Source organism: Dermacentor silvarum, unplaced genomic scaffold (assembly GCF_013339745.2).
Source record: "Dermacentor silvarum isolate Dsil-2018 unplaced genomic scaffold, BIME_Dsil_1.4 Seq905, whole genome shotgun sequence".
Lineage (NCBI taxonomy): Eukaryota > Metazoa > Arthropoda > Arachnida > Ixodida > Ixodidae > Dermacentor > Dermacentor silvarum.
Window position 1 is genome coordinate 170,393 of NW_023606951.1, and position 20,083 is coordinate 190,475.

At 45.6% G+C, this 20,083-nt stretch overlaps 1 protein-coding gene and 1 pseudogene across 3 annotated transcripts in view; one reads left to right on the forward strand and one right to left on the reverse strand.

Annotated features, from left to right (window-relative positions):
- LOC119435775 (ubiA prenyltransferase domain-containing protein 1 homolog) overlaps positions 1 to 20,083 on the reverse strand; it is a 179,407-nt gene that overhangs the window by 112,216 nt on the left and 47,108 nt on the right. The window lies entirely within an intron of this gene.
- On the forward strand, positions 129 to 19,090 carry LOC119435782 (segment polarity protein dishevelled homolog DVL-3-like; annotated as a pseudogene).

Consider the following 20,083-nt stretch of genomic DNA (forward strand, 5'->3'; position numbering starts at 1 on the left):
TGCAAATTGCATTTTAAGCTGTCAACTTTGCTTTCAAAAACAGCACAAATATCTTGGAATTTTTTCTTCTGTGCTTTCAGCATCTTCGATCAGCAGCATCACAGATAGCACTCTGTCACTAAACATCATCACCGTCACATTAAACTTAGGTAAGTACAAGCTTCTAGACATTGTTTAATTTGCAGCTGTAGAAAATTTGCTGTGACAGCATAAATGTTGACATTTTCGTTGTCTTATTATGGAAAGCCACAGTCACGCATGGATCAGATTTATAAGGGGCGATTTTCTTATTACTTTGGACATATTACGGCAAAACTAATACAGTCTGCATCCAATTTTGCGCACTCCTTAGGGGCCGCGAAAACGTCTGAAAAATTGGACAGTCCGAAAATATAAATACATGCTTTTTACTGCCCCAATGGCTCAAATCGCCACAGGCATGTCTGAAATAGCTCTGAAGGTCTGCCAGTACACTTATTAGGCGTATCGGGGCTCGTACTTTGACAGGAGACGGCAGGTGCATGCATGTATACTGTATAGTTAAGGAACCCATACTGTGTCCCGTTACAATTGCCCCTTCCCACTCTTGGTAGCTTCACTGCATACTTTGTGTATGCTTCACCGCATTGAGGAGAAGCTAACTTTCGGGAACCGGCATTATGCAACGCGCCGTGCTTTCCGAGCTTCGAAGCCATTGGCAAGGATTACAAAGGCAGAGTCGGCACCATTGCTGACAGCAGTGAATTCTTTCAATGAAAAATGGCACTGAACCGCAGGAAGCTTGGTAACAAACGTCGAAGCAGGTATGCCTAGCATTGTCGCAGTGGTGCCTACGGCTGCCAGCTGACCTGCATGCGAGAGCACCTGTTCAAGGCGGCGAAATAATCAAAACAGCGGTGGTGGTGGCTTCAATTAATGCCGTTTCGAACCTGCGGTCATGGCAAAAAGTCTAGGAAATCAGATGGCGAAGGGTTTTTGTCCGAAATTTCAAAAGTTCTTACACCTTGACTCTATGGGTCATGTTGCGGTGCCGCGAAGAAATCGGTCGTTGTACATCTGATGTATACTGTACTTCTGTATCAGATATAGTTTCGAAGGACCAATGCATATAACCAGAAAACAAGTTGCATTGTAATTTAATATACCAAGTAACTACTTGTGATGTAACTACTTGGTTAAGTGGTAGCAACAAGGCCTTGCTGTGCCTCTGATGTTCTAGGATGGTGCGGGCAAGTTTCCAGTCACTATCAGCTGTGTGTCGTACCTTGTGTAGAAGTATATGAAGTTTCTCTGCTGTGGCTTGCAGATACAGTCAACTTCCTTGGCATTAGCATAGTTGGCCAGTCGAACAAAGGTGGAGATGGCGGCATCTACGTGGGCTCCATCATGAAAGGGTGAGTACAGTAGAACGTAATTTCCATCACAAAGCCTATTTTTAGTTACTAAAGGCAAGCTGCACAAATCTTTCACTTTTTTCCTTCCCTGCCCCATTCATTTGCACTACAGTAGAATAGAACCTCGCTAAAGTCATTTCATATACTGCTTAGACCACTTATAACATAACCGCTTATAGTGCAGAACCATCTATGACGCGGCTTTCTCTGACTCTCGTTTACCCTTCCATAGAACTCTACGCAGTAAACCTCGTTAATTTGGCTTTCACAGGAACAAAAGAAACGTCCGAATTAACCAAATGTTGAATTTTGAGGGTATCAAGAAAACAACGAATGCTTGCTACGTGAACACTTTTTATTTACCGATTTAATCACCAAATCCTGTTTCTATTTTGCCCAAAAGCACTGCGGAAGCTGTAATTCTCGTAGGCACGTGACTGGGGCTCTCAGCAGCAAAGCCCTCGCGACTGCATAAGCAGCACGGCCGCAGCGTGTGTTTTCACCCGAGACACTCTTTTCACTTGTGTGCACACCCTGATTATTTTTTTGACAATGTACTGGTCACCACAGATCGTCCATCGCAATGTAGCCAGTGCTCTTCATCCTCGACCACTTGCCGTTTCAATGACTCGAAACAAAACTACCATTTGCCGCAACAGCTGCACGTAAGACCGCAGTCGTTATCGACATGATCATGGTTGGCAACCACGGAGTTCTGAAGGGACGCAGTCGACGCCGCACCAACTTGATACAAACTACCATTTGTTACAACCGCTGTAGACGAAACCATGCTCCCTATCAACACAATCATGGATGGCGGCTACGCAGTTGTGAAAGTATGCGACCAATGCGGTGTTATGCATAGCAGCAAATGCCAGAATAAAGGCTGTAACAGCACAAAGTGTTCCGGCATTTTCATTGCCCAAGTATGATTTCCGCTGATAACTATGGCGATGCAAACTCCACCTCTTCATTTCGGTTGGATGCTAGTGGCCGCTCTTGCTCATTTGTATCACACATTTGCAGTGCTTGTTGAGCTCCAAGGGTTGCCCAAATTAACTTGTGTGTGGCCAAATATGTCCGAATTAACGAGAGTTTGATTCCATTAAGTAATGCATATGCCTGCTAGAGCAAGAGGACGAGTCCAATTATATGATTTTCCGAATTAATGAGTGTCGAATTAACGTTTTACTGTATACGCATACTGCTTATAGTGCAGTCGCACGATACAAAATACCAGTTATAATGTGGCTTCCATGGGGAAATCCTGCACTCAAGCGCAGTAGCGAGTGCGCTTATCAATGAGGTGCCCCGGCTGATGGGAGGGGAGAGCGACGAGAGCAATGCAGAGGAGACATGGAGCGAACGAACAAGGGATGAAAAAAAAAAGGGCAGTAGTGTGATGCAGGCGCAGGGTTGCCTAGGTGATGAAAAAGCATTTGCTTGGCCCACTCCGCACTAAACACATGCGCATTGTCACTATTTAGCGGCTTTGGCTCTTCAGTTTGTGTCCACCCGTTGCGATGCGCATCGTCATGAAGTGCAGATATTGCGCATGCAACCTTAACTGCTGTTAGTTTAAGCAGTGTTCCACAATCTAGTTCGGAGCTTTTAGGCTTTATGCCCCATGCGAGCTTCCACCATTCCTACCAGCATGTCCATACAAACTTGGTAGGCATTTGCAGTAGTTGCTGTGGCTGATCGCCTGTGAAACCAAACTCCGCTGCACACGCACTGCTGTCAGTTCAGCCCTGGAACGGGATTGCATGCCCACTGTTCTACAGTTACGAACGTATCAAGAGCGACCTTCCTGCGACGGCATGCCACCTGGGAATGCTGCCAGCTACAACACACCTCGTCAGAAGTAGTTGACAAAGTTGCGGTTTGGGGCTGAGTCTACAAAACACATTGCAGGGGCTATACGACATTTAGAAAGCGGAGGCACAGATGGCACAGGCAACACTCGAGTGGCGGCAGCTTGGTTCACGGTCGCCATGTTTCCAGTTCCAGTCTCGGAAATAGAACAACACACTGTATGGGCATCCACAATTTCAGTCTGCATTCATTCTACACTAGTTCTGTGGAGTTGGTGGCAGTGCCACGTGAAAATTATAATGAAGGGCGGGTCTGAAAACTTAGTTAGCGATTTACCTTCCTCTATATAGGTTTCTTCTTCTTCTTCTACTACTTCTTTTTCTTTCTTTTTCAATTTTTGTTACTTCGTCGGCTTCATGCGAAGACCGCGGGTTCTCGGACATTAACCTTTCAGCGTTCGTAAATATAAACAGATGCAAACATTCCGGTCGCATGCTTCGATTTTTGGATATGCGCAGCTGCTTGGTCTACATGTTTTGCCCGTGTGCAGCCATTGAAAGATGCTGTTTTGATTATAGTGCGGATATTCGCGACTCTGGCAACTTGCGTTATATAAGCGTCTATGCTTATAGTGAATATGTGTATACAGTACATGACAGTACACTTTTCAGGGCAGCTCATTGCAGTTCTGTTCTGCCTATAAGTAAGGCCTCAGTGAGCAGGTGTTACTTGTTGCAGGGGTGCTGTTGCTTTGGATGGTCGCATTGAGCCAGTGACATGATCCTTCAAGTGAATGATATCAACTTCGAGAACATGAGCAACGATGACGCTGTGCGAGTGCTCCGGAGACTGTACAAAGCCTGGGTGAGTCATTTATCTAAAAACAATAGGAAGGTGGAACGAAAGAGAACACTTTTTTCAAGTGTTCCTGTTGCTGTATGACCGTAATGCTGATGCTCCAAAGTTACAGCACATAGTCATCCACGCTGCATTCTTTTTTATGCAAGTTCAGGTTGCTCAGCACAAGTATTTGATGAATCTTCCTTGCATATTCCTGCTTGGCACCTTTCTGTAGTGCATGGCTGCTTCTGCTAAGCTTCCAATTGCTACCTTCCCTATCATATGCTAAAATACTCTGTAAGGAGCGAAAATTGAAGTTTCAATATGCTGAAGGAACTCTTTTGAGGGAAGGAGACACAACAGAACTAGGGTACTACACAGCACACTTCATTTGACTTTCATCTAAGCCAAGACACCGCATAAGCGTTCTAGCATTCAGTAAAAACATATGTAGTTCATGGCAGAGTACAGTGAGAAGGAGGCATGCATGATGGATACATAAGTTGAATGACTTTGCAGTCCCATCAAGTTGGTGGTAGCCAAGTGCTGGGACCCCAACCCCAAGGGCTACTTCACCATCCCACGCACCGAGCCTGTACGCCCCATCGACCCAGGAGCTTGGGTGGCACACACGGAGGCAGCACGCGGCTCTTCCTCTGCCGTGGGCCACTCACGGCTCCGCTGGCCCCTGGACCTTCACTCCGCCAACCGCTGCTCTATGATGGACCCTTGAGGCCTCCGTCTGTCTCCACCTCACCTCCCTTCCTCATCAGTCACTTCATCCGTGCCTGAGTCAGAGAGTAAGTGCGCAGTGTTCATTGTTGCCACCACCAAACTGTGTTAGATGGCTAAAAGCACAGCAGCTGTTCTCTGTTATTGTGGCCAGAGTACTTATTCTTTCTGAATACTTCTTGAACGATGCTTCTTGAAGTTTCGTGTTTTCCTTTACTGGAGTGTTTCTTGCTGCTTATTACTTTGCATCGCCAGTGAGCCTTGTCACTTCCTCTATGCCCCCAAGCCAAAGAGAAAGTTCCTGAGGTGCCTGTGCGTTCAAGTTTGCTGGTAGCAGAGCAATAGCTCCATTTCTCATTACAACTGCTGTAACTATGATGAGCCAGTTCCTGCCGTTGCATGATTGTAATGTAGGGAACGTGAACATCGGGTAATGCGTTATAGTCAAGCATCCTCATATGTAGACACTGTTCCAGTGATTCATTAAGCATTTTCATAGAGATACAAGGCTGTTGGTAAGGCCTCCTGTTGTGTTAACGTTGAAATGTGGGTTTGTTTGTACATTATTTTGAGTTTTTCTGCGTAGTGCGACCAGTACAAGGATGTAGAGGAATACACACTGTATTGTGCTAGTGCTGTGTAGGTTTTCACTTCTTGACCTCAAGCAGAGCCAACATTAAGAAGTTGAGCAGTTGGTATATGCGTTCATCCTGATGGTGCACAACGAAAAAACAAGGAGAAAACAGAAAAGAGCAACTCCAGTAAACCTCATTAATACCTACCCGCTTAATAAATAAATCCGGTTTAAATGTAGTTGTGATGGATTCCCCGCCCTGTCGCCATTGCACCTAATGTAGTGGCTGACCGCTTGCGCTGTAGTCACTTTAGGCATGCATGGCAAACGGTTAGTGCGTAGTACTTAGTTTTTTGGCGTGTACAAGCGTGGAATCAGCGAAATGTCATACGCACGAACCTTTCCCAGACTGCAATTGTCACCAGTAGGGACATCAAAACATGGTAGCCATGACGAGTTCCCTGCTCCCATAGCTTCTAGCACTTCCACATTGTTGTCATGGATGACAACGTGAATGATGGCCCTTCCGTATCCGATGCGGATATTGCGTTGACCGTCATGAGGGCATTTACAGACAAGTGTGGTCTGGTGGAGAAACTGGCTTGCTGCCTCGCCGAGTTTGAGGATGCTGTTGTCGTTGCATGGCCCTCACGGCGGCAAGTGAAAATCACATATTTTTTGCTGCCTGCTCGCAATAAAGCTTGTCTGTGTTTGTGTTTGAGTGAGAAGTAACACATTTTTTTTTTTTTTACCAGTAAGTCCATAGCCGCTCATCTGCCATTGTCGGTTTTAATGAGTCCATATCTTAGTGCGTACCTGATGGGTTAATTAGTACATCGCTTAGTGCGTACCTGATCCACATTCTCTGCCAACTATGTGTTAACGAGGTTTACTGTACCTCAGAACAAGCCTGCCTAGCTGTTTCCTTACAGCCTCAGAGTCTAGGCAAGCAATCCTGTTCGGACTTTAGCTGACTCCAGTGTGACCAAGTGTCAATGTTTTGCAGGGCAGCTACAGGAGCCACTACTGACTGTGGAGACTGACATGGAGACTATTGTAAAGGCTATGGCAGCTCCCGATTCAGGACTGGACGTCAGAGACCGCATGTGGCTCAAGATCACTATACCGAAGGCCTTTATAGGTGAGCAATGAAAAGCACTAGCCGCACAAAGAAAACTAAAATTGGTGTTACAAACAGGCCTATTACAGATGCCTTTTACAAATACGGTGTCTGCTACAACCTCATGGTTTTATTAGGAAAACATTCAGTCAGCCTAAATTCTTGCCTGTTATGTATTTCATAGTCCAAAGGGCATGTTTTGACCAAATGATGTTTAATAATTTAACATTTACACATTCAAAAATTTTGCAGCTGTTCCTTAAAATACCTTCTCCTACTTTATTTTTTGTTTCATTCTAGAATACAGTGCATCATATAGAGTAAAACGTCGTTTATATGATCCCATTTCGTATGATTTCCCGGCGCCGAATTTTTCGATCGAGAACCCAAAAAATTACCCAACATAGTTACACTTTTTTTATTGGTTAATACATTCCTAGAAAACACTATCTTTCAGCACCGACATTCGTTGCCTACCAGCTTGATTTCATTTCGGTTTCCCATTGCTGTCTTAAAACACTACGCAATACAAAAACAACCAAGCTCATCTCGGGCCGCTAAGGCCCAACAAGCTCCGCACGCGTCAGCATCTTGTGCCGCACTGATTCTCGTCAAGTGGACTAGGAAAACTCGCCGACACACCTCACCCGAAAAAGCTGCCGACCCAGGCTCAATTCGAGGAGTGCAAACGTAAGCTTCCTGAAGCCTCAAAAATGACAACCTGCGTCTCGGGCCACTCGGGCCCCACTGGCTCAGCACGCATGGGCGTCTTGTGCTGCAATGATTACCGCAACACTTTGCATCATGTAGATGTAACTACAGATGAGTCTGGTAATTTTTTAGCAACTTCGGATAGTAAATTTTCCCGGTTAGTAGTACATACGTTTTTTCTCTTTATTTTTCCAGCAACGTATGAACGAGTTTCTACTGTACGTATAGTTCTACTGCGTCTAAGGCACTAAGTTATTAGCATAAAAAATAGTCTAACCCCCCTCCCAAATTGTGCCATTGAAATTGCCATTTCAAAAGTTGTCAGGTGATGCTTTCAGTCATTTTCTTATTGAGCATTTTTTTTTTTTTTTTTTTTTTATAGATGTCTAGTCATGGCGAAGTACAGTCGAACCTCGATATATCGAACAGCGCGGCGATCGCGAAATAGTTCGATATATCCAGATTTCGATATAAAAAATCAAGTAAAATATGCGTCAAAAACTTGTGGAAAACAACCAATGAACCAATCATGGTGCAGTAAGTACTCACTTGAGGATTCAAACAAAGCATTTATTGCGTCGGCTTAAAATACTGAAAAAGGGTAGCCTGCTTTTTGTTGGCAATGGCGTGTTTGACGACTGCGTCCTCAATGTAATCCAGGCGATCCACAAGTGATAGGACGGTGCCTTCAATCGCGCCGCAGTGGCGGCGCACAAGGGCCAGAGCAGCTATGACCTCAGCTGATGTAGGGAGCGGGGCATCATCAGCGCTTGCGGGATCCATCTCGGCAGCGTTTTCGTTTGGCTGCTCAGCAGTAACTTTGGCGACGATCTCCACATCCGTCAGCTCCGCTGTTGTACCAGTGCTGTCGTACTCAATGTGCTCCTTGGTATGCCAAACGCTTCTGCGACGCTCGACTTCTTCTCGTCATTCTCGATGCGTTGGATTGCTTCTAGTTTAGCAGCAAAAGTCAGAGTCGTCCGTTTCTTAGCGTTTGCAGCCATCGTTACACACACGAACACAACGGGGCTACGACCGCAACGATCGATGCGACCAGGGATGCGACGACGCGGAGGAGCTAGTCCAACACGTGCAGTGCGTCGACCCGTCGACGCTGCAAGGATGCGGCGTGCGCAAGCCGCTACGTTCAAGTGGCGCTCTCGGCGCCATCGATGTGTGCAGTGGTCGTAAACGCCCACCGCGCTGCCGCTAGTTTCGAGAGTGTTGCGGGAAAGCTCGCCGCCTGTCAACGGAGCGCGGTGGTCTGGGGTGGCCGAGTTCGATATATCCATTATGCGTCAAACATCGTTCGAAATAAAAAATTAAAAATGCATACGATTTCCCGCGTGATATAGGAACCGTTCGATATAGGCAATAATTCGATATATCCGTGTTCGATATATCGAGGTTCGACTGTAGTATTGCCAAAGTGTTTGACATCTTTAGGAGCAATTCTGTCAGAAATTTTGAAGTGGAATTGCCGCATGTCTGTCACTGTTATGAAGACAAGCACCCTTTGCTCAGAGCACAGAGCAACAGGTCTCGGATCAGCTGAGAATTTTATTTCTTGTTTTCCTAGTGTTCATAGTAGCTGAGTTGCTTGCCCTGTTATTTTCTTGACTGCAGGCGTGGATGTGGTAGACTGGCTTACAACACATGTGCAAGGCTTCCAAGACCGCAAGGAAGCCAAAAAGTATGCCAACCAGCTACTCAAGGCAGGCCTCATCCGGCACACCGTCAACAAACTTTCCTTCTCCGAGCAGTGCTACTACGTGTTCAGCGACCTCTCCCTTGGTGAGTTCATGTTGTGGAGTCCTGACAATGTGGTGGGGCAGGCACATCTGGTCATCAGAGTCTCATTTCGTTGCATATTACATGTCATTACTGCTTTACTAGCTGACAGTCTGCAATTCTATGCCACAGTCATTATGAAATTAAACCAGCTGATGAAAGATGCTTTTTTCATGTGCAGTTTTTCGCACTTGGCTAATGATGAGGCACCCCCATAATAGTCAGATCATATTGTTATGCGGCTGATATTTGAGAGCTCACCAAAGGACGATCCTTTTTAATAATGGCCAAGACACGGAGAGCATGTGCACTAATGCGCACTTTGTCGTTCTCACTCAGGCTGCCAGCAGCTGTAGTTTGCAGCTTACTCCACATCATTGTTTAGTTTATTTTAGTCTTTTAGCCTTATATTTTCTCTGTGATCAATGTCCTTGCGCTTTTTTACTCGTGACATAGCCTGTCTTCTTTATTCTCATTGTGGGCCACATGATCGCACCGCGTAAATTGCCTTGTCCTGTGCAGACATGTGCTCACTGCGGCTGCAAGAAGAAGATGAGGAAGGTGGAGCAGGGGGCATGGTTCCCCCTGGGGTTGCCTGGGTCCCCTGCTTCCAGCAGGGTACGTGTGCGGTAGCACGGCTGCACCAAGTGCTGCGGAGACACAGCTGGCCTCCTATGTCAACTATGCCCGTGAAGGGAGCACCCATTCGGGATCCGGTGAGCGCTTTGCCTCTGAACTCTGCCTGTAACCGAGGCCATTTTCAGCCAGTGTTTCCCTGAAGTTTACTCACAAGCCCAGCGTAGTTATACAAATGTTGACGAGTTGTTTTTAATAAACAAAACTTACAGCTTCATTCAAGTTTTTCTTTATTTTGGCTCACAGTGTCTGCACTCTTATTCTTGTTCTTGAGAGAGAGAGAAAAGGGAAGGGAAAGCAGGGAGGTCAACCAGGCGCATGTCCGGATTGCTACCCTGTGCAAGTGGAAGGAGTTCAAGATCTTGTAATAACAAAGTCACTGCAGACACAAAATACTTTCACTATGCCCTATATTTATTACAAGCATACGTTCATTGCGCACAGTCAGAAATATCTTAGATTTACTTGGTTATATCTACAGCATAGATCGCCTGTAACGTAAGTCACCGGAGTCACGAATACCCGTATTATAAGTTATACTGCACTACAGTTAAACCTGGATATAACGAAATTGACAAATTCCCGAAAAACTTCGTTATAAAGAGGTTTTCGTAATATGCAGGTTTGGCACGAAAGTTCGAAAAAGAAACGCGTACCGTATGTACTATCGCTCAAGATTTACTCCCAGTATACTAAAGTTGAGATGAACAAGAAAGTTCCAGTTTCGGAAAGGCTAAGGTCTTTGCGATTGCGACAGCAAATTAGCAGACAGCTATACGAAGTAAGGATAGTACAGTCAAACCTCATAATATGTACCCACTTAATGCGTAATTGCTTTAGGTGCATGTTAAAGAACCTCAGGTGGTCCAAATTTCCGGAGTCCCCCACTACGGCGTGCCTCCTAATCAGATCATGGTTTTGGCACGTAAAACCCCATAATTAAATTTTTTAATTGCGTAATTGCGGTTTAAACGTAGTCGCAAAGATTCCCCATTGAAACCCATGTATTGGCTGACCGCTCAAGCCGTAGTCGCTCATTGCCCACCATATGGTTAGTGCATACTATTTTTCTTGTTCTACAGGCACAAAATCGGCAAAATCTCATGTGCGCAGACGTTCGATTCTCGAGTTGCGACGCCCGGACGACAGTCGCCAGCGATAGTGAACTTACGTATTTCCTGCCAATTGCCGCGCACAAAAGCAGGGCCTTCGAGATAAGTTCACAGTAACGGGGAGATGCTGCCGGTAGGGGGTGCGAATTCGCTGTCGCCGTCAGAGCAGTAACCGCGCAGAAGCACACTTTATAGCGAAGCGCATTTGTGCCGTTCCCGTGGACGTCGCCTTGAGGTTCCGTGTGAAGTTCAAATATGGCAACATCGTCGCCGCGCGCTGTACGCTGTGTGCGAGTGAAAGCTTGCGAAGGTCAGCCGACTCAAACAAAATCTCGCGCGCGCTAGGGGGTCAAGGCGTGGGAGGCGAGAAAGGGAGACGTTTATTTCGGCGGCCGCCGCCATATCTTGAAAGCGATCTGCGATGTGGAAAAAGTGTGCGCCCGCGCGGGCTTATCTTCAAAGCGAACTGCAGACAAGGTCACTATCTTGCGTTTCATCGTGGAAGCACTCATCCTTGGAATGTCACACCAGGTACTGAATGCGTGGACGCGTGTTGTTTCGCACAAGCTCGAGCATAGCCTCCTCTATAGCTCGAGGCGTCGGAAACGAACAGCGAGCGACACGATGGCGTCATAGCGTCCTATAGTGTCACCTAGTGTCAGGTTAGTGAAGTGAAGCGCAGAGACTTGCGCAGTAACCAAACAGTGGCGCTGCCAGCGCGTTGAAGAAAAAACATTTTTTTTTTTTCCTTCGGCAACATCAACAGGAAAAGGAGAGTGCCGGCTTGGCGGGCTAGGCCAGCTGCAGCAAGCAGCGGCATCAGGTTTGAATGAAGGGAGGGGGAAAGGTCACGCCCGCGGCGGCAAGATCGCTGGGTCGAGGGATGCAGGTCCACCTCGCGCACGCACGCTCTCGCCTCGCAGTCGCCGTGAATTCGAGCGTGCAAGCGCGGCGACGCCGCTTCGCATTCCGTCGGGGCGGAGAAGGTTTCCGGTTGTTGCTCACGCAAAAATCACAAAATTTGGGACGAAATCTCTAGGTTGTCGGCGGGGAAAATTCGTTATTTGGAGGGGGTCTCCCGCTGCCACTTCGTTACGTAGATTTCTGAAATACATGTGCTTCTATGGAGTAAAGGAGGGGAATAGAAAAACTTCCTTAAATCCAGGAATTCGTTATATATATGGAGGTTCGTTATAAGCAGGTTTAACTGTATAACCAAAACAGTTTTCAAAGGCTGTTTGCATGCGAAACATGTCGACCATGCAGCCGCACATATCCAAGAATCGAAGCTTGCGACCCGTATGCTTGCATCCGTTTAAATTTACAAACATTGAAAGGTTAACATCCGAGGACCCGCGGTGTTCGCATGAAGCAGACAAAATAACACACACACACAACAAACTATATAAAGGAAAGTAAGTCGGTCGCTGACTAATTTTGCAGACCTTCTCAATTATTCCTAATTGCCAATGGCACTGCCGCCAACTCCACAGAACCAGTGTAGAATGGCGACTGAAATTTCACACACTGTACAGTGCCTCGTTGGATTTCACCCGTGTGCACGATGTCGAAAACATGGCGATTGCAATCCAAGTTGTCTCCATTCTAATGTTGCACCTGCCACCCGTGCCTTCATTTTTGGTGTCGAGGTGGTTCCTCCGCTTTCCAAGAGCCGTACAGCTACTGCGAAGCATTTCTCTGACTTGGCACCAAACCGCAACTTTAGTCGCTGGCTACCGACGAGGCGGCACTCTTAGGCATAGCTGGTAGTGGTGTCAAGTAGCATTTCGTCACTGGAAGCTCGCCCTTGTCATGTTCGTACCCGTAGACAATTAAATGGAGATCATGTTCACTTGCTGAACTGAGGGCAGCGCACTTGAAGAGGAATTTGTGATTGCAGTCGATCAGTCACGGCAAGTACTGCAAACGTCTACCACATTTATATGTGCGTGTACTGGTAGGAACGGCGAAGGCATGCATGTAGACATAAAGCCTAAAGGCTCTTAACTGAATTTGCGGAACACAGCTTAAAGTGACAATTTCACTGAGTCAAGGTCGCACACACTCTCAGCACTTCACTACTGGTGAACGTGAAACCACCTTCACGAAATTTTGAATAGGTATTGAATAGGCACAGAACGCAGCTAAGTTTGGAAACAATTTTTACATGATCCTGGAGTCATAAAAAAAACTGTTTACTTTCCACACACAAATTTAAGAGCCAAAAAGCGACAATGCATTCAATGCGGAGTGCTAACAAGCAGCAAGAGCAAAGGCTTCTTCGTTGCCTGAGCAGGGCAGACATACACCAGCCCGCAGATCGCTTACATACAACGCACTGCCGCCTCTGAGGCCACGCTTTATTTATTTTCCTTTTTTTTTTTTCCTTTCCTTTTCGTTTGCTCTGTGTCTCGTCCCCCTCCGCATTCCCCTTGGGTCGCTATCCAAACGACCAACGCACCTATTTGGGAAGCGCACTCACTGTCTCCCTGGCCTGTGGCATGTTCCATCAGCCGCATTATAACCGGTATTTCGTCTCACGCAGCTATGCTATAAGCGATATGCGTATACGGATTTCTATGGGAAGATAAACGGGAGTCAAGAAAAGACTGCGTTTTAGCTGGTTCTGCACTATAAGTGGTCATGTTATAAATGGTCTGAGCTGTACATTCAGTGTATGAAGGTTCAACTGGATACATTATAGGCAAGCTGCACCTGCTTTAAATTTGCAGGATCTTATTTTTGTTGGCGCATACTCCTTGAAACATTTATCTACACAAATTGGTGGCACAATAGGAAGTATCAATACGGTCGCTGACTAGCAAGGACTACCTGAAAGTACAAATAGTCAGGTGTCAGAAATAATGAATTCACCAGAAAAAAAGTCATTTTATTCCACAGGTTGCCAGAAAACCTTGTCAATGCTTTGCTGCACGCACATATGCTTGCATACAACCTGGTTCGAAGCAGCATAGTCCTCAACACCGTAGTCATCAACTAAAATCGTACGAGGAGCGCTTCATTCCTATTTGTGCCTTTATAGCCTTTATTCTTGCATTTACCGCTGGGCATAACACCGTGTTAGCCACACGCTTCATGACTATGTAGTCGCCATCCATGATCACGTCGATAGTGGTGACCACGGTTTTGTCCATAGCGGTTGCGGCAAACAGTAGTTTTGTTGTGACTTGGTGCGCGCGTTGGCTGCATGCCTTCAGAACTGCAGGTCACACCACACATGATTGCATCGATATCGACCGGAGTTACATCCACTGCAGTTGCGGCACACAGCAGTTTCGTTCTGACCTGGTGAGCGCGTCGGCTACATGCCTTTAGAACTGCGCGGTCGCTGTCCATGATTTTGTCTGAATTCTATAGTGTACTGCTTGAAATGTACACTGCAAGGTGCAGAAAGAAAGAGTGACACGAGAGGAAAATGCGCAGATGTGCGAAATGTACACCGTAATAGTACTTCATGAAAGCATTGGTAGCTACTGCTGTTTCGTCCGCACCGGTTACAGCAAGCAGTTCATTTCAACTTGGTGCAATGGCTGTCCGCGCAATGTCGCAAACAGTGTGGAAGCTGTCGAGAATGAAGAGTGCCAGCTACATCCTGATAGGCTGACGACCTGTTGACGACCAGCCCAATGGTGAAAAAATAATATGGGTTGTCTGCGCGAAAGTGGAATGCGTCTCTCAGATGAAGACACGCCACGGCTGCACTGCCAAAAAGTCGCAAGGCCTTCGCCTGCTGTGAGCGCTAATCAGTTGCAAGATGACGATAATGGCAGCTTCCGCACTGCTTTTGCGCAAAATAGAAACAGGATTTGTTTCATTCAGTAAATAAAAGCACGGTGATGTACTAAGCATTTCTTTATTGTTTTCTTGATACCTTCGATAAGTTGACATTCGGCTAATTCGGTCATTTATTTCCGGTCCTGTGAAATCCAAAATAATGACGAACTGTTACTATACTAGAAAAGACATAGCATCTTTTAAAGTGGGCTGTTTTGAGTTCTAAATAAAGGATAAATTTGTTTTACAAGCTACTTTTACTTTGCCTAGAAGCTTAGCCCTTCTTTAGAAATAGTGATATGTAAGAAACAGGCACATGATGGTGCCATTAGCTTGAGTTTGTTGCTGTCTTTTATAATGTTACAACGCCAACCTGAGGAAGTCTGCCGAGTACAACTACTGACAAAAGCAATGTGGTTAAAGTTATGTATAAGTTATTTTTTTAATGATAGACGCTGTTTTGAATATTTCAATTGTACTGCAATGTGCAAGTTATGGAAATGAGAGTGTGCATTTCTCATTCAAATGAGTTCTGGCCAATGCATTAGGTAAGAAATGACATTAAGGCAAAAACATGATGTTCGTCCATATGGCATTACGCAAATGACAATAAATTTTATGGCATTTGCAAGTTGATGTCATTTTCTGTGCCCATGTGGCGTGGGTACAAGTACACCTGAGTTAATTTTGCAGCATGAACTTCGCTTCTGTTTCTCTTAAGTTGCTGTTGAAGGCTTCTTTACTTGCTCCCTGTATGCTCTTATCACATGGCCAGCTTGTTAATTCCTCTTTCATTCAAATCCTTTTGCCTGTTGTACAATGAAATTATTAATGTGCAATTTCCTCAGAACTAGCGACCAAAACACTAGACTGAACAATCTTACTTGCTACATATCCTAAGTTATAGCAGCGAATGCCACTTCCTGACAGACAGCCACACAAACTGTAGGACTGTACCTTTTGCCACAAGTAATGGCGTATTGTTGTGTATTTACAGTCCTCACCTTGTGCCGTCCCATACAAGCAGGAAATTTTCTGAAACAACACAAGTTATTGCTTGATTCAACCAAGTACTTCATTATATCAGAACTCAAGCAAGCTTCACATAATAATCAGTATTTGTGCTAACTATAAGGCACAAATACTCTCTGCTTTTCTTTTTTCTTTAAAATTATAATCACAAGAAGGCATTTTGTGTTATATTCAGTGCCATGCAATGGTGCTGTTTTTTGCTCTGGGAAAGACTCTTTTGACAAGTTGCACAAAACTACACACAGTGTCCCTGTCAGGTGGCGTTCTTTAGAGCTGGTGTGATGCCCGGTGTGGCAATGCAGGGGGCAGTGGCGGACCACCCGCAGAGTCTAGCCGCAGCGTGGACGGTGCCGAGGGCTCTCAAGAACTGACCGGTAGTAGGCAGTCCTTCCGCATGGCCATGGGCAACCCCTGCGAGCTCTTTGTGGACGTCATGTGATACATGCATGAGCATGCCACTATGCAGGGGCCCTACACCATTGAAGCAGAGTGGACAAGCTCCATGAGGGTACAACACTACACTTGCGTCAGCTACAACACTTTGCACACAATGCGCATTGTCTCTTCAAGTTCTTCACTAAACACCTTGATGCCCTGTATTCTACACCCAGTGAAACACTTTACGCTGTAGTACTTGCCACACTGTAATGCACAACACTTGAATACTATTTTGTATTTTCTGTTATAATTACGAAAGCTGGCGGCCAAGGGCCCCTTTAGGAACAGTTATAAGAGTGACCGGTAGGCCGGAGAACATTCACATCTGTCAGAGCTCAGTTACATATAAATGAGTGCAGTCGGCACAGCCTTTAAAGTTCAGCCATTTGCTATCTTTTGGGGGTGCTGGCAACCAGTGCCATCGCATTTGAAATGCCTTGAAACACTCGCACCTCATTCTGCAAAATGAGCATGTCATGTCGTCCAAGAACTTGCTTTGTGTGAGGAGTCTATGCAATCCAACTACAATATATTTGTGAACCATTGCGGAACTCATCCAGCCTTGTGCCACCTGTTCCCTGAACTTATTTTTCTTGTGTCTACACCCACACGTGTGCTTAGATAGAATGTAATTTCCATCTAGCTTTGTTCCGAAACCGGTGTGGGACCAGAGCTTTTCACTGAATGTACACCAACATGTTTGATCCAACCACAGAGCTACAGATGCTCTTAACGTAGCTAAAAAGTTGCTAGGAATATATCTAGAAGGTTGCTGGGTTAGCCAAGGATAACAGCAACTGACTGGTCATTCTACGGTATTTGTCTGTTGGCTCACAGCAGCTTTTTCACACAACACATAAAGCAAGGTTACTGATCCTCGAGAGCCTTCAAGCAACTTATTTTCCTTCTTTCTTTCCTTCTAAGTGTGCCTTACTAGCACTAGGGCAGAGAACCACCTTTGAAATCACCTGTTTGAAGTAGAAGCCATCACTGCAATGTCACTGTAAATGCAGATGCTAAAAGCACCCATATTTGTTTCTAGGCCTTCCAGCCTGCTTTCATATGTGTGAAGGGTGTTGCATGGTCAGTGTATCATGTATGCTTGTCTCAGCCTATTGTTTTCTTTAATGGAAAAGGGACAAGCTGTTGTTAACACTCAAGGTCCATTCGATCCACCTGTACTGACTGGGCAACTTCGCAAGCTGCTGCACCCTGCTATTCATTTCAGTGGTGCAGCAATGGCGCCCTCTGAGCCATGCCATTCATTTCAAAAGGTGCAAGAAAGGTGCAGGGCTGGTTCACGATTTTGCTGCTGCACCCTCCTAATTGACAGCGCTGACTTGGTGCAGACGTGCAGGTGCAATGCAACAGCGCAGCAGACAATGCAGTACACTAGCATAACCGTCGTTGAAATCCCGCTCAAACCTGTCTGCTGCATCTATCTGCTGCATCTACGCAGTGTGGCAGAGTGATTCGCATTCGTTTTTCGCCCACGTGTACACTATAGCATGTTGTGTATTTGCCATAGCCACCAATTCAGCTGTCTGCCACACACTTTAGCTGTTCGCGCTGATCAAACCAATTATTTCGATTTAAACAAGATGTCTGTCAATTTGTTAGCACTGGTCAGTGCAATTTCGTGTGATTTTATTGTCCTGTGAAATCCAGAAGAAAAAGAAAGAGAGTGAGAAATCGGCATGTTTGCCAGCTAAGACACAAATTCAGGCTAATATGTACTAGATGTTCTGCGGTGCACGCGTTGACACTTTCGTATCATCTGTAGCATAATAAAAGTTATCTGCACTACTACTTGTTCTCTTTAAGACCAGGCACCTCGAAAGCCACCATATACCTGTGGTTTTCTGCCTCTAACTTACGCAGATGATACACGTCAAGCTGGCAAGCACAAGGCTTGTGCCATGTCTGCACCTTGGTATTTCTTTCGAGTGTTGCGTTGTGCCTGCACCGCTGAAGTCCAACTGCACAGTTTCTAAACTTCCTGTGCCCTGCCATGAACTAGTTCACAGAGATGCAGGCAAATCGAACAGACCTTGGGATAGGTGACGTTGTGCCTCTTCTTCTGTGCTGTAAGAGCTGGCTTCTGCAGCCATGCATGCCTGTTGGTTTCCCGAGTAGTAATTCAGAGCTGACGACTTGTCCATTTCTATTTGACAAGCACATAGTGGCTGTTGTCAGTGGCACTTAGTGCCACTTTGCCTAGATGTCCCTATTGTCTCACCTAGCAGTGGCTGGATGTAGAACTATGTTACATTGTCTTGTAGAGTAAAAGCTATGTTACATCCCTAGCAGAAGTTCCAAGACATTTTAAAATACCAAGTTGGAGTGCAGGTTATGTGCAAATTTTACCTTGCAGCGGGATTTCACAGCAGGGTGGAGTGCATTGCAGTGAAGCCACACTGCACTTCAACAGAGAGAGGCAGTGAGAGTGGTAATGTGTACTACTAATGCCACTGAAATTACAAAGCAATATTGCTTCTGGAACTCTGATTTGTGCCAATTATTATGCAGGGTGTTTATGTAATGATTTGAGCATTCTTATACTTCATTTGTCCAATATCTATGCAGATATTTTTCTTCTTTCTCTGGATTGATCTGACTAAGAAAAGGGGTTTTATGTGGGGGGATAGCTTATACTAGGAGAAATAGAGTAAATTTTGTTATCATGCAATTCTTTTCTCTTCTTCGGCATATCACATTTATTACTAACTGTGGCTGCTATTCTCAAGCAGGTCCCTCAGCACCTTGTATATATATATATATATTGCCGCATCACTTTGGAGCCCTGCCCTTCACTGAACACAATTTGCTCGTCTGTGTCAAGCACAAGCAGCGCATGTGCACTAAGTGTGGCGTTTAGGAAGGAGTCTATTCCTGCATGACTGCCTGCCTGTCTGCTGGGACAATGCATGCTTTCGGTCCTCCCTAACCCAAGTTCCTTGCCTGCTTTGCAGTGGAAGAGGATGGCTTGGAGTATCAGTACTCAGACAAAGGCTTGGTCTAACGCCTTAGCCTTCATGATGGAGCCAGAGGCAGCACTAGATCATCACAGGACTTCATAAACTTGACACTGCTTCCGGCAACTCACGTTTTGAGCCCAATGAACATCATGTGCCGCGGTGTGCTTTCACACTTGGCAGTAAAACCCAAGCAATTTTTTTATGGAGCCCTGCAGACTTGCAAGTGGTTGTGGCAAATCATCACTGGACAATGTGTGTGACGCTGCAGATTGTATGTACGCCTGCCACAGTTGCACTGTGGGCAATGCTGCAGCAGTGTGCTCTTTTCAGTGTGCTATACCGAGGTCAACTAAGTGTGCATGACGTGTGTGGTAGCTATGCGAGGACATTCCAACTGGCACTACTATCCCATCGTAATGTGTTGTTGACCAATGTCTTATGTGTGTTCTTGGATGACTGCAGGCCAACAATTTTTAGCGTGCTTGTTTTTATTGAGTGACCTCTACACTGTGCTTGTCAAAACCATGAATAAAAGGTTACTATATAGCATGTTTTGCGACTGCAGTTTGGTTTTCACAGACGTTTCATTGTGCGCCTGAAATTGGCCGCAATGAAACCCTAAAACTGCATGTGACAAGTTGATTTTGTGTTGCAGTTGGAACTTCTACACTGTGAAACTGTGTGTACTACACTAGTTCACTGTGAAACTCGGCACCACTTGTGGTCCCTACTCAACAGCTACATTGGGTAGTTCTCTTCTATCTCCCCATAGTTTACATTCACTTATATGACAGATATTATGCACCGGCTCGGGTGGTAGTGTACGACCAGCGATGGCAAAATGCACTATGCTAGGCCATTCTTTCATTTTCATTACCTTGATAATCATGTTACACACTACATACGATAGCTTTGGATGGCAGCGTTGACTGGTGTTTGCAAAGGGAGGCTTGTGATTGCTGCTGGCTGTACTGATACTCCTCGTCAATTGTGCATAACATAGCATCAGCCATGCTTGGTCTGGTATATACTGCATGATGACAGTGAAGTTGTGCAACAAATGAAGACCAAATACAACTGCTCACAGAAAGAGAGCGGGGATGAATGTTTATTGG